We start from the raw sequence: 19,930 nt of genomic DNA on the forward strand, positions 1-19,930 counted from the left end.
TTTGTAGTTTTTCTTGGCTGAAGTCTTAGAAAAAATGGTTTTGAACCGAGAAATCAAACAAAGGGTTCCAACTTCTGAAAATTAAGGATGGTGGGGGAATGGGGAGTTTTAATTTTGTTTTGCCATCCTCCCTTCCTAGGTGAGACACACAGTATTGCTCAATAGATTGTTATATTTCTACATACCCTTTTTGAACAAACCCAATGATCTTACTAAGATGCCCTTTCAAAAGCCCCAGGATTTCTTCACCTGTCATAATCCCAACTATTCTAACAGGAGCATGAAGCAAATCTAAAAGCTCAAGGTCCTCCTAATCTCCAGCCTAATCAATCATTCATTGATGTGAAGTTTCTGCAGGACCTGTTACAAGCTATATTTTTTTATCCCCATACCACCACCTGTTTTTCAGCCTCTCATATTATTTCCACACTCATAACAAGCTTTCTGTGATGCTTCTGCCTCTTGTGGTCTCAAAGTTCTGCTTTGAGCCTCTTGCTGTGCTCCAACTCAGATGCCCCTTCTGCTCTTACATGTTGACTATGCATTCATTTCACAGCTTCAGCTCACAGTCCCTTCATCTTGTGCTTTTCTGCACATCATAAAAGGAGTTTGCATCTTCAATGTGCCTTTGTACCCACTCCTTGTTTTTGCCTCTTCTTTTAACTCAAGCTATCATCTCCATGTTAACCATCTCAGCTGCAATTTATAGCTTTCTGTGAGCTAAAGTGACAGACAAACTAAAACGGAGCACCTGTTAACACACCGGGAATTCCCCATCACCTTTCTTTGTGCCCCATACTTCTCCAGGTGGGAGCCATTGGGGAGTGTTATCCTCATCCTAAATAGCTTGTAAGAGAGGAGCAGTACTGCAGTCTGGGGTGAGAGTGTGCCCTAAAGCAGCGAGCCAAAGCTCACCAGTGGTGCTCTGTTTTTTTAAAACAAGGAATTACCGCGCCTTCCTAGGGTTGCCCTGAGTGACTCTTAGTTGCCACCGATCCCGGAGCGGCCTCAAGAAGCCGCGCTGCGGTCCGCCCCTCTCCGTGGAGAGGAACCGCTAGCGAGAGAGAGAGAGATCTCGGGGCGTCCGGAGAAGCCCCCGGACACCGCAGCGGTGGATGCCGCAACAGGTAAAAATCGATTCTCCTCTCCCTATCCTTACCCCGGCATCCCGGTGAGGGCGCCGCCCGCGGAACGCGCGGCCTCCTGCTGCCGCCGGGCGCCCGGAACCCCCCCTCCGCCTCTCGGGAGGGGGCGGCAGAGGCAAGGCCGGGGCCGGTGACTCGTGGCCGGGTGACTCGCGGCCGGGGACTCCGCGGCCGCGGGTGGGAGCGCGGCGGGAGGCGGTGCCAAGGCAGTGGGGGCCGGGCGGGGCGGGACCGGGCCGTTCCCGCCCTCCCTGCCGCCCTCCCTGCCTCCCTCCCTCCCGGCAGTGGCTCATTTGGTGCCCGGTGGCTGCGGGGACAGGTGGGGACGCGCCGCGCTGCTGCCGTGTGAGTGGTCCCGGCGGGAAAGCGGGAAACTTCGGATGCGAGGGGTGGGGGGCAACGGGGGTCCGACCCTTCCCCGGGCTCCTCGTGGCGCGGCGTGGCGATGGGAACGGGCCCTCCCGCAGCTCTTTCGCGGGGTCCCACCTGCGATTGTGCGCGCCCGGCTGGTCGGGCTGGGGGCTTCCTGCCCGCCTCCCCCCAGCGCCCCCTGGGTGAGCTCGCACACCCAGTGCCTCCCCCGCCAGCCCCCGGCTGTGCCCCTCTCTGCATCTTCCCGCCCCGCTGCGCCCGCATCCCCGGTCCCTGTCTCCGTCTGCACCCCGCTGTGCCCTCCCCCCGGTCCTGTCCCCATCTGCACCCCGCTGTGCCTTACCCCCAAGCCCCTAGGCTGTGCCCCGGGGTACCTCTGTTCCTCACGCCCTGCACTACCTGGTCTCCAAGCTTTCTGGCTGTGCCTCACACCCCACGGTACCTGTTCCCCTAAACCCTCTGGCCATGCCCCGCACCCCGCCGCGCCTGTCCTTCTGGCCATGGGCCACATGCATCGAGCTCATCTTCCTGTCTCCCAAGACCAAGTGGCCCCAAGGATGAGGCATGGGGATGGCCTCCACCTTGCACAGGAGGCTGCATCGAGGATTTTATTCTTGAAAAATGCCTTTCCCCCATGCCCCCCACAGAGAAGAGTGATCACAGGCGTCAAAATATGGAGGCTTCTTTCTCTGCAGGGGCAAAGGTTGGAGGCAGCCAGGGGAGAGGTGTGGCCCTTGTGCTTAAAATGATGATATTAAAATGTAGGGCTGGAGGGATGGTGTCTAGTCAGGGGTTGTCTGGCAAGTTGAAAGAGCGGCTGTCTGGCTTGCTGCCTTCTTCCTCGGAGACAGGGCTGCTCTGCATGGCGGGTCCCTGCTTAAGGACTGTCGGCAGCAGTGAGGCCGTGAGTGGAGGAAGCAGGTGAGTGCCAGCTCCTATGGCTGACAAGGCTACATTGAACCATTCTTTTGGACTTGCCCTTTGCAACCACATATGTCCTGGTGTTCTTTGAGCGTTGTAAGTGTGCTGATACTTAATTTGTAAATATGTTTTAAGTACATTGATACTTTGGTTGGGTTTTGGGCGTTGCTGCCACTAAGATAGAATTGTGTGGTGGGGCTGCAGACCAACACTTACCTATTTCTTTGCTTGTGTAGGAAATCAAGATAAGTTAACTAAAGCTGCTCAGACAAACCAGAAACCTTACAGCTGTGTATGGATACCCTCTTCCTTACTCCATTATACTCCATTAATCCTTCCCAGACCCATGTGTAGGTCTCTACTAAACACTGCCATGTGGGAAAAGTTTGAACAAGTTTTTCTGGTTGTTGGGAGCAGCCTGGGAACGGCGTTCTGCCTGATTTATTCTGCTGCGCAGCATCTGGGGTGCTGCCCGGGATGTGTTCAGGCTGCCTTGGAGCTGCCTTGGGTAGAGGAAGCATTGCTGTTTATCGACACGACATTAGGCACTGCGGACATACCCTGAAAATGCCTCACTGAGGAATGGGTGCACTTGTACTTACATGTCTGCTTGAAGAAAAAGTACGAAGACCTGGGATATGAAAACCTAGCCAGACGGAGGCTTGAAGTCTTCCTTGGCAGCACCTCCGTTGCAAGTGTGGGGAATAACACAACTTTATGGTATTCCATTACAATGTGTTGATCAACTATTAACTAGTATTTATTTACTGGTAGAGTGAGGCAGGTTATGGTACAGGAAGCAATATTCATGGAATGTGTTGGGAAAGATGCCATGGCATTAGTCAAGTAATACATGCCAAATAGGACTTATTTAGTTACGAAGCTCACCAAATACCATGAAATACCTATCAACTAATTACATAGCAGTAAAAGAATTAATCAGGTACGTTTTTGTATCCTGACGTGTCTGGATGACCTTGCCGAGTGTGCTCCCCTTGCTGTGCCGTGCCTGCCCTTCCTGGCTTTGTTTCACTCCATTGCAATAAACAGGGAAACTTTTTTTTTTTTTTTTTAACCTTGTACTCCCGCTCTTCCTCTTGAACCTACTTCTGCCCAATGCTTCTAGTTTACTGCTTATCTTATCTCTTTCTATGGCCTGCCCCCACAGGGGTGGTTGCTCAACACATAGATTTCTGGAGGTGTGGGCAGATGCGGAGCGAGGCAGGGGGATAAGCATCTTGTGGGATGGGCATGGGCGGCACGTGTGCGGCCAGGGAAGTGAGAGGACGTCGCCTCTGTGCCATGTTCAGGTGCAGAAGGTGGAAGGGAGCTGGGATCCCTTTCTGGATCTTCATTAGCTGCCTGTGAAATCGTGCTTGTCATATGCTGGACCTAACTTTGCAGACTTCAGGTGGCATCTCTCCCTGCCTGATGCCTCGCTGCTGTCACAGGCTACCACCTCGCAATCCTCCTGGTGAAGGCTGGTGCGAGCTCCCTGGTCTGTCCCAGCCAAAATGAGACAGTTTAGCTCATGACTGTGGGTTGAGCTACTCTGGTTCGCTTTGTCTGAGGTGGATTAAGGACTGTTTGTAAAATATGGCACATGGGCAAGGATGAATAAATGGGATGGTGTTACATTCAGTGGCACAGCACATCTTTATAAAAATAATTCTATAGCCCAACATTCATTTTGACTTCAGGCTAGCGGATATCTGGAGCTTCAAGCTACTTCCCAAATCCTGGGTAGCTGAAAAGGAAGAAATACTCCATTCCTCTCAATGTCCCTTACAGCAGCTATGTTCTGGTTTTCTTTTCTGAAGTCACAGCAGGTGACAAGCACACAAGTGCAGTGTTTTTATTTGTTTCCCCATTGCCCAAGTAATTACTAAGTTTGAGAAATGACAGATTTGATTAAATTTTTCTCTATTGCAATTTACGGATGCTTCAAAGAGCAGTTATGGTAGTGTTTAGGAGTATTTAGTATTCTGAGTATTGAAAGCCACTCTCAAGGTGGAAAGGGACAGGAGCTAAACACTGTGAAACTCCAGCAGAGGCTATTCAAACACCAGGAACAACTGTTGCCATAAAAAAAGATTTAAAACATGTCACAAAAGCTTCACAGTTGGTTCAGATTTAGCTTTAGGAGGTTTCTGCTCACTTAAAATTACTTTAAATGTTATTTAAAAGTTGGGTAGTTGCTCTGCGTTGTTGTACAGCGCGAGGGAGCAGGTCCCATGTGCTTGTCCAGTGGCCTCCCGCTGGCTCAGTGCTGCATCTACAGAGGGCAAATCCAGCCTAAATGGGGAAAAGTAAACCACCTACTCCTTGAAAAATACCAGATAATTAGAAAAAAATCATAGCATTAACAAAATAAATAATTCCTTTTGTAAGCCTGATTGTCGTTTTTTTGACATAGTTCCTTTGAAAGGCAAGAAAACAAAAGCCAGAGGGTCAGGCAAGTTTTGTTTTCTGTAGCCTGTTGTCACATGTTCAATTTACAAGAAGTTTCGCAAAGTTGCAAGTGATGTAGCAGTTAAGAATTTTTTCTATCCTTCTGATACTTAGTTGAAATCTAAAACATAAAAAATTATTTCAGCTGAAATTAAATATGTAAGTTTATGTTGATGGGAGACACCAGAGCAACTCAGGTGTCTCTTTTCTTTACCTGCCTTTGGTTTCAGTGTTTAATGCTGACCATTGAACTGGAAATGTTGAATCATTTTTTTTTATTATTTTTTGTCTCTTTTTACTAAATTCATGTAGGAAAAATGCTTTCCATATGTCTGTTGGTGTTTGTTTTAATTTTTCTTAATATTTTTTTCCTGCATGTATTTTGCTATTTATGTTCTGTCTGCTTATGATGATTGCACAAAACATTTTACCGCTGAAGATGTTAACTAAAAAGCACCTATAAGTAGTGCATAAAGTGAGTAATGTGACAAAATACACAGTTTAGAGCAGCACAAGTGTAAAAGCGTCATGGTTGTTATCTTGGTTCTGGAAGAGAATCCGAGGAACTGAATTTTGGTCGCATTTTTAACTTTGAAATCCTGAGCTAGCACACAAAACCAGCCTCTTGAAAACTTCTTGTGAAGCCTATCCAGGCCAAAGCAAGCTCTGGTTCCACCTGCAGAGTGGCACAGATGTTACAAGGAGGACAAATATAGGTGTCAATAAACTCTCTGAATCATCTTATTTGCCAGGAGCAATGGTATTCAGATTGCCCCTCTGAACTGTGTCAGGGCTGTGTTACTCGTCGGGGTGAAAGCAGTGAAAACCGACTTTTATCTCCGCTCCACTCATGATACCAACTTATGCTGATGTAGTTTCACCAGCATTTCTTTTGCCCTGAGTGCTTTTGCCCTTGTGTCACCTTTCTGCTGCCTTGGTAGAACCCTTGGTGAAGGCCAGTGCTAAGTGTGCTGAGGAACTGGTCTGGGCTAAAAATACCCTTTCCTTTTCTGCTGGGCTGTCTCCCCCACCCTGGATCTGTTTCCCAATCTATTTAATTATGCATCCAGAAAAACAGTTTTTCCAGTACAAGTCAAGGGTGACGTGGGAGCAGGTATGAGTAATGGGGGGAGAGGTTGATTAAAATGACATTGGCACCATTAAAAGCACTCTTACAATTACAAACTTAGCCTGTAAAGAGTCAGACTTGCTCTGCTCGAGCAGCCTATGCTCAAGAGAAGCTGCTTGTAGCAGCTTTATGAATTCCTGCACGCTGCCTGTGTGCATTTAATTGTATCGTGAGTTCTTTGTAGTTTGGATTATCTTTATATTGATATGGTGCCTTGCACATTGGGCCCCGTGCCTGAAGCCTCTATTCAAAGTCCTTTTTTTTTTTTTTTTTTAAAGCAGTACCTCGCCCGATGTGTGTGAGTATGAGCATAACTTTGTACTGTGCACTGCAAAAACCTGTACAAGCAAATAGTATGAATAGTGCAAAAAGCTGTTAAGTTTCTACAGGCATCTCCTGGACTGGAATTCAAGAGAATGGTCCTATCCCAGTGACGGCATTCTGGGTTTATGGGTATGTCTGAGATAAAAACATAGCTTACTAAGAATAACTCTATTCCTTTTATTCTTTGTTTTCTAACAAAAGAAGGGGACAACTCTTGCTGGAGTCTGAAACACAAAGATCAGTTTGTTGATTTGGAAATAATTTGCATTGTATCATCAGTCCTGAAGTGGCTTAAAACAAAGTCACAAAAACCTGATTCAGTGCTTCTCTGGATGCTTTCAGATTATGGGTATGGTTCACGTTGGTACCATGCCCTTTCTTTCAGGAAAGTTATTTGAGGTGACAAGTAGATTTTTTTTTTTTAAATTGGGTTTTGCCTGTTCTGTTAAAAAGTAAAATGCCTGGAAATTGTTACCAGTAGTTGAAAACTAATGTTTTTTGATGTGTACCTGAGCAGAGTGCAAGGTGACTGGGAAGGAGAAACATCTCGGTTTGGAACTGTTGGCACTGTTGCAAAGATTATTTTTTTTTTTTGTCCTTTTTTTGGGGGGGTTGGAGAAGTGTTTCTCTTTAGTTAAGTATTGAAATACAGTATTTGTCAAATGTGTCTGGTTGTTGGTGGGTTGTGTTTTTTTTTCTTTTAAGACTTTACAGACAATATTTTTAGTTGTTTTCTTTTGATAAAACGTTGTAGGTGTTTCTTGTTTTTAATGAAAAGGTATTGTCTCAGGCATCAGCAGTATAAGGGTTACTGGTCAGGTGTGCTCATTTATTCTGTTAAGTAAATACTGTGGTATTTGTTTACCATGTGGTATTACGAATAGATGGGGATGGGCAGCATGGAAATGTCTATTGTCTGTTCAGAGAAGTAGTAGCTGGTAATGTTACCTCCTCCTGTACAGGTGAAAATTACTTAGACTCAGGTATACTGCAAGTGAATAGTGTATTTTACAGTATTTGCATTTGTAACATCCACTACTATCCCTTTTTTGTTTGTTTAGATGTACAGTTGGAAATATCTGCATTAAATACATTCTTCGATCACTTTTGTAGTCAGAGTTCTGTGGCTTTTCAGTGCTGAAATAAAAGATTTTGAGACTTTAACTGTACAAAATGGGTCTGACAAGCTTAATGAAATTATTGCAATGCACTTTGGAACTGCCCTGTCCACCCTTGGCTCTTGTGACTGAGATGTGTAGAAGACACTGTGTACGAAAGCCAAGAGGCTAATGGAGGAAGCTCAGTGTTCACTGCCAGCTTTGGAGTTAAACCTTTCTCAAAAGTACTTGTGAGCTGTGTTCCTCAGAAACTTTGTTAAAGATACTAATTCCTTTGGTCACTTGCATTATTGCTATCGTGCTGACAGCATTGTTTCTGTAGCACCTTTTGTTGTGTACCAAGTTACGTTGTTGTAGAGGAGTGTGCTTGAGTTTGGTTTTACATGAAGAAGTGCTAAAACTGTAAGGCAAGGCTGTAAACAGCTTTTATGCATAGCTCTGGTGTTCAGGAAGTCCACTCATTTTTAACTTCTAACCATGAACATGACTCTTACAAGTTGGAGAAGGGAAAAGGTTGGCAGGAGGGAGTGTGAAAGACAGGAGCTGTCAGAGCTCTCTCTGCCTCCCTTCAGCAAGTCCTTTGATGAATGTTTGAAATGTTGTGGGGGTGAAAAATCCCCCAGCTGAATTCCAGATTACCCTGAAACTGCTTCTCATAAACTGAAGTGGTCCACTGGATCGACTATAGGTGCTTATCTAAAAGCTGCAGAAATAAGATTCCTGAACATGGACTGGACCATGCAGAGTTCTGGTTTGATCTGGAGTTTTGCCCAACCTGTTGAAATGAGGTTGCTACTGTATTTCAAAACTGAACAGCTTAAATACGCCATTTGAACTATGTTTAAAAGTACAGGATGGAAAATTGCCTCTGGAGCTGTGGAAATTGTGCAATTTGGTGTTCTTGCTTTTATCCTGTAGAGACTTTACACATATTCTTGTGAGGTGTGATTGCACGCCATCGGTTGCTTTCATCCAAGGTGACGGAGCATCGGGCAAAACCTAATTGAAACTAGACAGCCTTTTGCGATAAGCAAGGGAGCTGCGTTTACAGATGGTGAAATGATATGACCTTGACTCATCTGTTGAGCCAACAGCAGTGGGAAGACGTCCAGTTAGAAGGAAAGCACCCCTCTTTTGGATGTAGTCGACAGGATGAACCTGCAGTTCTATAATGTGTATGGAAGGCAGTGAGTGTAGGTGAAAGCAAATTCCTTGGTTTGAGTGTGAATGCTAAAATCATCCTGAGGCAAGGTAGCAGAGAAAGAGTGGAGACAAACCACTGCGCTTAGAAACGCGCTGGGGTGATGCAGGCTGCAGCGTTGCCGTAGGTTCAGACAGTGGTGTGTGGCCCTGGTAGTTCTGCACAGTAACGGGAATAGTGAACTGGCACCCAACACTTCGGTGTTGTTCACAGCTTTGCTGCGCTACCTGGTGGGAAAGGTGCCCCTTTTTCTCTGGTGTCTGAGTGCTCCATAAAGAGAGAACCAAACATGCTGACCTCTTCTGCAAAGCACTGAAACCTGTATGTGAAAAATGCTGTCTGAGGCTTTTTCTGATAACTTAAATGCATAGTTATATATAAGCCTAATCTTTCTTTGCGCTGGAGACAGTCCAGTTTTCTTCTCTTTTACTGCTGTTGCATGCTGAGTAGACTATTAGACACTTGTCTGTTTCTTGTATACTGGTGTTTTACAGGAACATTAGTATTAGGCTGAGTACTCTGTTGCTTGCCAAGCTTCTGCGCTGGAAGTATTATTGTCTCCTGCGTTATTCCGATGTGTTTCTGTGATTTCTGTATTCATCCGTTGCCTAATGGACTTTGTTGATGAGATACATTTTTTTGAGCTATTTGTGTTTGGCAATCTTTCAGGATCGGGAAGAGGGAAAAAGAAATAAGTGCAATGCCACACGCTGTCTGGCTGAGTTGATCTATTTTAAACTGTGGCGATGTCTTGTGGTCCTGGGTGGTCTCTGAATGCTTGGAAAAATGGTAAAAACTACATTTAACTGTAGCAGTGGAAAATACCGATAGAAGACGGAAAATCCTTATGACATACCTGTGATGAAACCTGTGCATTAATGTGGTGTTTCATCCTGTTCTGTGAAGTTATCATTCGGTGTTTTAAGCTGATTTTAAAAAGCTCTACTGTTACAAACTCATAGTCTGCATAATGCTGCTTTGTAGACTGTTCTTGAGCTTCCTGAAAGTGCAAAATAATGAAAACTTTAAAAAAATTCCTCTTAGCAAAGGATCTAACAAGATCTGGAGCAGAAGTAAACCTTCACAGTTGTGTAATGTCATTAATATATTTTTCCCATAATATCAGCCTCTACTTTGCATTTTGTGCTGTGCAAACTCCTGTGTGTTGATTGCTTGGAAATTGAACAAAGAACTGATATATTTTTAAAGCTGTATTTTTATAACAAGATCTCTTTTAAAACAATGTTGTAAGACACTTTTTGCTGATCAAGCCAGTTAATATTTTTAGGTGATGGAGATTTTTGTTTTCATGTAAGCTTTTGAGGTTAGGTTGTCATCTGAATATTGTTCCACACTGCATTGCTTTGCCCTTGGAACAAGCTTTTCCTTTTGTCTCCATAGGCCTTTGACTGCTCTGAGTCACCTTGACTGATGTGTCCTCTCTCTTAATGCTTGTAGGCAGCTATGAATGTTCCTATTCCATACTGTTTGTTGCCCAAATATGACCCTCCGGGCTTTCACGTGAACCCTTTGGAAATCCAACAGTTCTATTGTCCTTACAAGATTACCTGTGCAGCAAGTGGAAAAGAGCATTTCTGGAACTGCTGTTAGTACTGAGTTGGTATTGAATGGGAGCAAAGGTGCTCCCATTCTTGTGTTCACCCCGTGTGCCCAGATACTGCCAAACTGGATCACCCTCTAAGGGATGCAGTCACCTCAAAAGGGAAGGGTGCTATGAAAAGTTATTGACCATGAAGTACTGTAAAGAGCATCCAAAATGGCTTGAGTAATGCCCAAAAGCTTACTCAAATTTCAAACAGAATCAAAAGGGCTCTCATAATATACTAATTTTAACCCCCAGTGGCAGCGGGGGTTGGAATTAGATGATCTTTAAGGTCCCTTCCAACCCAAACCATTCTATGGTTCTATGAATTCCCATGTGTTCATCCCTGGACTCAAAGTATAAGTACATTGCAACTTTGACAAGCATCTTTGACTACAGGATGAGTCTGTAGGGTTATTTCCTCCAGCTGTCCCTAACGTTCAGATGTCTCTTTGCTCTCTGTTCTCCATCCCTCTATGATTCCTCCCTTGAGTACAGAGCGCAACAGGCACTTACTGGGAAATGTCTGACTTTTCCACCCCGCCTCCATTTCTGAAACTGCATTTGACTTCTGCAGTAGCTCTTGTCAAGTCAAAATAAATATTTTGGGTTTTAAGTGGGGATCTTCTTTGGGAAGCAGGAGGAAAAACAGGAGTGTCAGGGGAAACTAGAAGTCTATTCATATTCTTACTGCTCTGTTTAGTTATTCTGAGAGGCCTCAGTCTCCAAACAACAGTATAATGTACCTTCGTGGCTTGCCTGACGCTAATACTCATGAGTATGTTTTGTGGAGATTAACTAGGCCTTTTGTTATGCTGAAGAATGTTGATTTAAATAACAACAAAACCCCCCAGAACCTAAGGCCTTTATATCTCATTGCATATTCCTCAGTGATTTGGAACCTCCAGCTGCAGCTGTACAAATTACCAGCCCTGGACTGGAAAGATTTTAGGATGTGGCAGTGTAGTAGTTTCCTGGAGCACTCCAAAAAGCACATTCACAACAGCAGTTCATGAGCCAAGACTGAACTTGGGAGTGGCAGCTTTTTTATGATAACTGTCAGAGCACTTCCTTGGGTAGGGGGAGTGTTCTCAGACTTCAGTTTAAAAACACGCTTAGCACAGATTTCCGTTAAAATGGCTTTTGTCACCCTAAAGCTCTGCCATCCGTTCCGGCTGTGCAGCAGCAGCCTGTGTCGCAGTGCCTGGCGTTCAGGGCTGCGCTGTGTGGGCCCTTGTGGAAGAAGGTGCCGACACAGCTGGTTCCAGCTTTCTTTTGAAAGAGCCTCCTAGGGAGGGTGACGCTGCTGCTGTTTACAGTGCTCAACAGTGTGTCCGCTATGGAGGGTGCAGTTGCTGATATTTACAGTGCTCAACAGCATGTCCGCTACAGAGGGTGACACCGCTGCTGTTTACAGTGCTCAACAGCATGTCCGCTATGCTGCATGGTAGCTTAAACAACACAAAAAAAAAAAAGAGGGGGAGGGAAGGGAGGGTGTCAGTTCTATGTCATCTGCCTTTAAAATTTATGCCCGCCTAATGCAACGCAAGCAAAATGAGAGCAGAAGGAACACATTATTTCGCTGCCTAGGATATCAGCCCAGGACCCAGAGGGTGGGTAGGTTGAGCAAGTGCAAGGCGGTGGGAAACAATGGTAAAGGAAATCAGCCCACGTCAGCACGAGTGAGTGGTGTGGGAGCAGCTTGGCTTTTCTGAATTGCTGCATTAAAGAGAAAGAGAACAAAATACCATGTTGCAACTCCACACCGGTGTTGTCAGCGTTACTAATATTCTGAACCAGAAGCAAGATTCCAGCTGGTGCAATAAAGTTCTGTAAAATGATATTGACTTTGCACTGTGGCAGTTACAGTGATAGCAGCTGAGTTGAGTATATGTTATAGGCAAGATGTGAGTGTAGAAAAATACTTTCTCCTTTGTTAATGATGAATATTTTTCACTTTACTTGCTCACCTCTTCTTTCTCACGGTGAATGTTGTTTTCTTAAGGTAATTAGATGTATTTTTTTTTGTCTCTTCCTATGAAACTCCTTTCTGCTGTATTTTCATGTTACAAAAGACAGCACCATTTCCCTGTCTTTGTCTGCCACAGGTGGAAATTTATGGTCTAGTTTTTCTGTATCTATTTTTCTACAGCGATGAATAGCTACAGGTACATTGCCATTGATGACTTGGTTACAAGAGGACTTTGGAAATAAGAAGGCTTGTCTGCTTTTTTTTTCCATTGGTATTAGCTAGATTAGCAAGGTGTTACCCGTGTAGCAAATCTTGTTCACATTTGTTTTAAGGAGTCATCTCTGAGAGAGGAAGTCTAGCTCTGCATTTCTCTATTTGTTTAGCTTCCATGGAGTGCCCCCCACTGTGACTATTTATGTCATTGTTCTATTAAGTGATGGGTAATATCAAGCAAAATTCTCTACCAGTTCTTGGTAGCAAATTGCTTCTATTGTAATTAATTGGATGTATGAGATTCTCATATGCAGTTAACTCACGTGCATTAACTGTTAATGAGGATAGATATGATGGAGCCAGTTCAGTGACTCAGCTTGCCGCTGAAGGAAGCGGACAGTCTCACTCATATCCCTTTTCATATTTTCACTTGAGTAACTTTAATCAGGCAGGTAGATATAAGCAATAGTGCTTGTAACTGGAGTCAGTTATAAGCTGTCTTACTCAGAGGTTCAGGAATGATACAGACTTTGGGTACTGGTATCACAGTAGAGAAGGAGGGAGAGTTCTAGACTGATCAAAATCTTGGCAATGTTAGTTGAGCCTGTTTCGCTTGTGGCCTGCCCTTTGTCAGGTATACTGGGAAGGTGTACTGATAACTGATATGAGGACACACTTATCTTCATTCCATGTGCATCACCTTAAAAGGGGTGTCTGGTAAGAAGTTGAAGAGTCTTACCAAAGCATTCAAATAACTACAGTGTGTACTCAAAACAAGCAATCTTCATCACCACAGTGAGAAGAAATTAAATGTCATTAGTCCTATTTTGTGGATGTGTCTACAAAGCCCATTAATTTTTACTCTTCTAAGATGCAAACTTTTGATGTCATCAGACATCTTTGATCCCTTTCATTCAAAGTTCTTAGCACTTGCACTCCCTCTACCTTTTTAGACCTTACCTATAAATTGTATCTTAAAAATAATATACTTCCTTTGCAGGTTAAAAAACCCAGACTGTGCTATCTTTGCAGTGCAGGTAAATACCACTCCTTATTCCTCTAGCTCAGTACAGAGTTTTGTATTCTGGTTTGCTTGGTTGCTAAAAATGTGTATGCCTTAGAAACACCACAGCTGTAAATAATTCTTACATATATTTATCAGAACTGTCCCTGCTGTAGAGGAAAACAAAACAAAACAAACCCCAAAAAACAGAATGGGTAAATCTTAGTGTGTTATGAAGATGTTGACCTGTAGAGGAGGGTGCAGGGTGTATGAGTTGGCACGATTGTGTAGCTCAGCTGAAAATACTAGATTGTGTTATTCTACTTCTAGCCCCTGGTTCTCATTTTGTGAAAGCCTGTTTAAAGTGACCAAAAACTTAGTTGATCTGGTCTTGAAGGAAAAATTGAAATGCTGTAGAAAGTTTTATAGTTACATAATAAGCAAAAGGAAAAAGGAAAATCTGTTAAGTCCTTTGGGTGAGGAAGTTAACCTGAGTCGGATATGGCCCAATTACTAAATAAATACTTTGTCAAAAAGGTCTTTGATAAGGGTAATGATATATCCTTATCTAATGGAAATGAGGTTGTGTTAATAAAAAAAATGGCATCATAGGTGAACCTTATTCTGACTTCTAGGTGAAAGTTGCCATGCGACATGTGCCACAGGGCTCACCATGTAGGCAGGGTTAGGTGACTTTGTGAGCTGGTGTCACTGAGCTGGAATGAAACTTAAAGGAAGCCAAGTGCAAGTCAGGCACTGGAGGACCAATGAGAAGAGCTTCTGCCCGAAGCAGAGGGGTAGGCAGGCGAGACCAGCTGGCTGCAGGATGGCTGGCATGCAAATGTTCAAGTAAAGAGTTTTTCGTAAAGGCAGGGGAACACTGATAGCAAGTTAAAATTTCTAGGAGCTTTTTCCCCTGCTTATGTTTTTGCCTTTCTCTGAAGCATTGGGAATACAGGGAGAGAAAACAGGGGAAAAGACACTGATGTCCATGGTGTTCACTTCCCAAGTGAAACTGGGAATCTTTTCAGAGACCTGTCCAGAGTCTTCCTCATACCTGAGTTAAACTGATAACTGAGTTTGGACTTGTAAAGAAACCTCCTTCCAGACTATGATTGCAAGGAGTGTTTGTACTTGATCTGTTTTACTATGTGATGTAGGATGTTAGTCCCTAGCATCACTTTCACCATGCATCACTGCAACCCCAGGTGATGCATTTAAGATGTTCAAGATATTGGTGATGCCAGATCTTTTCCTGCTGTATGGTAGCACAATGTGATTTCTGTGACTTCAGTTCTTGTGTTGTAGAGTGTCCCTTGTGGCTTGTAATGGACACAGCGATGACTTGCTCAGGTGCAGTGTGTGAAATTCGTGACTATGGATATAGCATGTGGTTGTCTATAATTATGCAGGACTGGACATGATGGTTCTGTGTCCTCACTACATGGTTTCAGTGTCAGCTTAAAGGGACCTGTGACAGGGCTGCTACTCCTACCTTCCTCCCTGCCTGCGGGATCCCAGTTCATGTGTCTCGATGTTTTCTTTGCCTGCTTAGGTCCATTCAGCCCTTCAGGTCAGAGCTGACTGAAAAAGAACTTTTTTTTTCTCGAAAGATTAAGCTTTCAGTTGGGTCAGTGAGCTGCTGTGACTTGCCCTGCAGCTACCTGAGGACTGGACCGATCAGCAGTGATGCTGTGGGGCTGCTCACTGGGGCTTCTCTGTTCAGCAGTTGCTGGTGGTGGCATCAGTGTGTGTGGACCAGGAGAAGGTCTGCATGATTCTGGCCGGGAGTTGGGCACAAGACGGGGCTGCACCTGTGGCCCATGAAGAACCTGAACCCGTTCCCATAGAAAGATGCTTTTCCATGCCTCTCCCCAGTGTTCAACCTTGATGTGAAGTCTGCAGTATCAGTTCTTTTAACAATTTATAGGCAGGTGTGGAAGGAAATACAAACTGGTCTTTATTTTACACATCATAAGAATGGTAAATCCATTAGCCTGGCAGAAAATGGATCTGAAGTGTGAAATGAAATGTGTTTTCACCAGTTCTGCTGCTTACAGACTACTTTATTCATGTGGGTGAATGACAGATTTGATGCTAGTTTAAAAATCAAAGCGTTAAATGAAGAGGTACCATGTACGTAAGTCAGTAACAGTGACTACACAGGGTAAGTGCTAGATCTCTTATTGAATCCTGTCAATGGGGAATTTTACAGGTACACTTTCTAATATAGTTTCTAAATTTCTTCCATGTGTTTTTAGGATGTCCACCTTTTTGAAAAGGAATTTATATTTATTTTGAAATTTGCTATTCTCTCTCCAATGTCTACTTTAAAATGTACACACAGGGATTTTTGCGCTCTAAGGAGTTAGGATTTGTGTTTTAAAATGGACTGGCTTCAAAGACAAAGTTTGAAACTTAATCAAGGTAACAACTAACTAATACATCTCTCAAAACTTGGAAATTTCTCCGAGCACCTCTGTTGCAGAGAGTTGCCTTGCCTGCCTTCTGTCACTCACTTGGGCAGAACTGTCATCTAACAGGAACAGTGTTTACAAGTGATACTATCAAAAAAAGGAAAGGCCACTTAATGCTAAGCAGGTCGTAGCCAACTGAGGCTACAGTTGAATGTGAGATGAATCTTTAAAAAAAAATGGGTTGGGTGGCTGAGAGAAGGCGTAAGGGATGGGGAAGGCGATGGAAACTCTTCTCAGGGAAATCCTTAACAACAGGAGACACCCAGCTGAAGCTTAAAACTTTGTTGCAGAATATAGGTGAGTAATCCGTCTAATGTAATAGGCAGTTTGTATTTGTTTGCCAGGTGGCATAAGGGAGTAACGTAGTTAAAATAACTGCAATTATGTAAGCACACAGCCTTGGGAAATAGGAAGGGCAGAGCTGGTATTTCCCAGGTAAAGCTGAAGATACCATCTGTGAAACATCCTGATTTAATTACCTTCTGAACTTCAAGAGAAGAATTAACAACAGTATACCAAGTGATTCTGAAAGATGAAAATTTCATAATTGTGTCTGAATATGTAAGCCATTATTACTGTCACTTCTTAAGATACCATTTTGAAATCAGATCTGCGTGGGTCAGTTCTTTCTGCAGGCTCTCCCCATCTTCCTGCGGGCTCTGTGGGGCGGGGGGTCCGCCTGTCATTACCTGCTTGCCAGGCCGGAGGGGATGCTCTGGAACCTTTGCTTTTGGGAGCTGCCTTGAGTGGAAATTACCCCGTTGGAGTTTGTACTGTGTTGTCATATTCTCCAGTCTTTTAACGTATTTTAACGTCCCTGTTAAAAGTAGCTTGTCCATCTTTCTAACAATTAGCTGTGGCTTCTAGAACTGGTTTCTGGAGTGACGAACTCACATTAGATTTTTTTATTCTGCATGGTTTTCCGACAAGTTCTTTTGTTTATTTGTTTGTTTTGTTCAGTAACCATCAACATAAAACACTTGTAAAATTGCTATTTAAAAGCAAATGTTGATACTTGTTTCAATATGTAAAAACTATGTAGGGTGAATAAATGAGCATCAAGAATGGCAAATATCTTTCCTGCGGGTTAAGCAGAGGAATGTGAGAAACTTCTCGCTCTCATTTAAAAATAAGGAATGCTTGAGGCATACCAGTAATTCCCATTACAAGAATCACTAATAGTTTTTGTGCTAACCTGACTTGAGCACTTCCAACAACTTATTACCTACTACTTGTCATCACGAGGCATTCTCATATGGTTTGCTGTGGTATTTGTGGCATTTTTGGCTGGTGAAAATGATCTTATCATCTACTCTTGCCTCTCCAGTAAAGGTAATGGTCCAATTTGAAATTGGTTCTGCCAAGCCATGTGCCTCAACTCAGCTGCAGTTAGCGGGCTCTGTCTGCCGAGCTGCAGGGGACCAGAGGCCAGCAAATGACTTTGCTGTTTTAACACAGCCCTTTCCCTCATTTGCCTCACTTACACCCTCTGTTTTTATAATGGGGAACACACATTTGTTTAAAGGTTTCTTCAGGTATGTTATTAGCACAGCTGGCTTGAACCTAGATGCACAATAATACTTCCATTGACATTTTTAAATACAAGGAAAAGAAGAAAAATAGCGCTTATTTCTTCCTCAGAGCCGAGTACCCTGCATATGTTTTGGAGGTGATTTCAGTGCTTATTTTTCCAAATATGTGTGTTTCAGAGGACCGCCTCTTGTGTTCTTTAGAACTTTTCAAGCTGGGCAGACTGAACTTACATGACTGCATTTTTTAAAATTTATGTAAATTGCTTCCAATATGTCATTTAAAATAACCTAGTTTTGAAAATTAGTCTGCTAATGCAGACTATAATGTAACTGCCCTTATTTTGAGAGGTTACTACAATCTAGAAACTCCATTTTAAAAAGAAAACTCCCTACTGTTAGTGCATTTTAGTTGCATTTTTTAATTTTATAAATAAAGCAGAAAGTGGAACATTGGAAATAAAAGTGACAATGTGATGATTCCATAAGTACATTAGCAGGTATGCAGACTAAATATATATTATTTTTTTTTGCTGACTGAACTGTGGCTATGCAAATGCTGAATGTGCAGATGAGTTTACAGCGTGAAGAACTAAACAGTGTATTTAACAAATGGCCTTCTCTGCCCCCAAGTCTTTGTCCCTTCAGGCCAAATATTTCCAGCCTCACATTTAGAGGACAAGTTCTGTAGAATTCAAAACTGCCAAACGTTACGGAAGGTTGTATTATGGTCAAAGCTTTATCAGGTTACTTCTTAACAACACGGTTTTACTGGAAAAAAAACAGTTTTTCAAAAATGGTCTTGTTTTCTGATGAAGCACGAGCTAGTTGTTTATCTTGTGTTATGGATACATGGGGTATTTTTACTCTTCTATTTAAAAACAAAACAAAAACAAAACAAGCCTTGATCATACTGTTTTCCTGTATGTGTGAATTTGTGTGTGAAGTAAGTATAGCAGGATAAATCAAAATACCTTCCTTGCTGCCATTAACTCTACTTGTAGGTAGTTAACAAATAAAAAAAAAAAAACCTGAAAGCCTAATATTAATGCAAACAATTTTTCACAGAACTGGGCTTCCAGAGGAAAACTAGGCAGCTAGTTAAGAAAATAACTGCTCTTAAAATATTTAGTTTTAACTTATTTTACTGTGCTTACCTTCGGATTCAGACTAATTGATCGGTCAGTATGTCTGTGTGGTGAGGCTGTGGCTGCTGTCTCGCTGGTACATCCTTCTCTCAAGGATAGTAACTAAACTGCAGAAACTTCCAGAACAAGTTTAGCAGCTGCTGTGCTGGGTTATGAACAGAAAAGAAACCTCATGGGCTAAGACCCTCTACTGTCTTAGCTCTTGTGAAATGTTTTAAAGAGCTGTGAGTGCTGGGGTCAGAAGAGGTGGGACAAATGTCTCTCCATCAGTATGGTAGGGGCTGGGAAATGTGAGGATTTGCTCTTTTGATCTGCTGCCTTTCTACTATGAGCAGAAGCTATCCATTGGAAATGGAGTCTGGTTCCAGATAAAAAGCGTGCTTTTGGTCCCAATGCTTACCAGGCATAAAAGTTGCTATTTAAACACTGACAGTGGGTTTGTTGGACTCCTAGTGCAAAATTAATGCGCTGTTGACTACTCAAGTGGATGACAGTACAGAATTCTGTATTTGTGAGGATGCAGTAGTCAGGATGAGAGCTTTGCACTGTAAGAGGGAGGAAAAGTCAATCAACACCCCCAAACCTGTAATTAATGGCAATTCATTTTGAGCCAGCATCCAGACCAGAATTTTCTAGATTTTTTAGAGCACGTTTGAAGCAGTAGGTTACTCATTCAACATAGGTTTTGGTTAGCATGTTGAGCTAGCCACTCTGAGTTCCAGTAACATCTTCATCAGGATGGGAGCAGAAAGACAGTGAAATCAGTAAACTGTTTTCCTTGTTGAATTACTGATTAAGTGTAATGTGATTGTTTGTATTCAGTGAATACACTTTTATTGAAATATTGAGCCGTACTGTGCAGAAGGTGTCTGTAGGCTTTGGTAGAATATCATTATAACCACTGAACAAGTCCTGTTTGCCATGACTTGTCTCTTGATAGACTGTTCTCATGGGACTGAAACGGTCAGAATACTGGATTTTAAGGATAACTTACTGTAATCAATCTAACTATTTTAATAAAATAATTATTTGTAAAATACAGATTTTTAGCGCTTCACTCCAGCACCAGTTACTTTCGTCTGAGTTGCTCAGTTGATACAGTCAGACAATCTGAGGTATCTGGTGTTTCAGACAAGGTTGGGTCTACAAATGTTTGATATCATCCATAGTTTGTCTTTTGGAGCAAGGTGGCAGGGATATTTATAATTTTTCTCTGACACTAAAATCTTTTTCTCTTGTGTGATTGCTATTGCCAAAAGGAAGAGGGCCACTCAAGTTTCCATTAGAAAAGGAAGATGATGTCCTCTGCTCCTTTATAAACATA

At 43.0% G+C, this 19,930-nt stretch overlaps 1 protein-coding gene across 4 annotated transcripts in view; it reads left to right on the forward strand.

The window, feature by feature from the left end:
* Window positions 1-1,375: 1,375 nt before the first annotated feature.
* The window catches only part of ELOVL7 (ELOVL fatty acid elongase 7), a 33,453-nt gene continuing 14,898 nt past the window's right edge, over window positions 1,376-19,930 (forward strand). Inside the window, exons 1-2 of one of the 4 annotated variants that reach the window (XM_063320725.1) lie at window positions 1,465-1,490; window positions 6,300-6,471. The gene's annotated coding sequence lies outside the window, so the exon portion shown is untranslated. Of the gene's footprint in view, window positions 1,491-2,309; window positions 2,439-6,299; window positions 6,472-19,930 lie in introns of those variants that run through there. The other 3 variants (XM_063320723.1, XM_063320724.1, XM_063320726.1) reach the window with 3 other exon arrangements.

This window comes from Chroicocephalus ridibundus, chromosome Z, assembly GCF_963924245.1.
Source record: "Chroicocephalus ridibundus chromosome Z, bChrRid1.1, whole genome shotgun sequence".
In the NCBI taxonomy this organism is placed as follows: domain Eukaryota; kingdom Metazoa; phylum Chordata; class Aves; order Charadriiformes; family Laridae; genus Chroicocephalus; species Chroicocephalus ridibundus.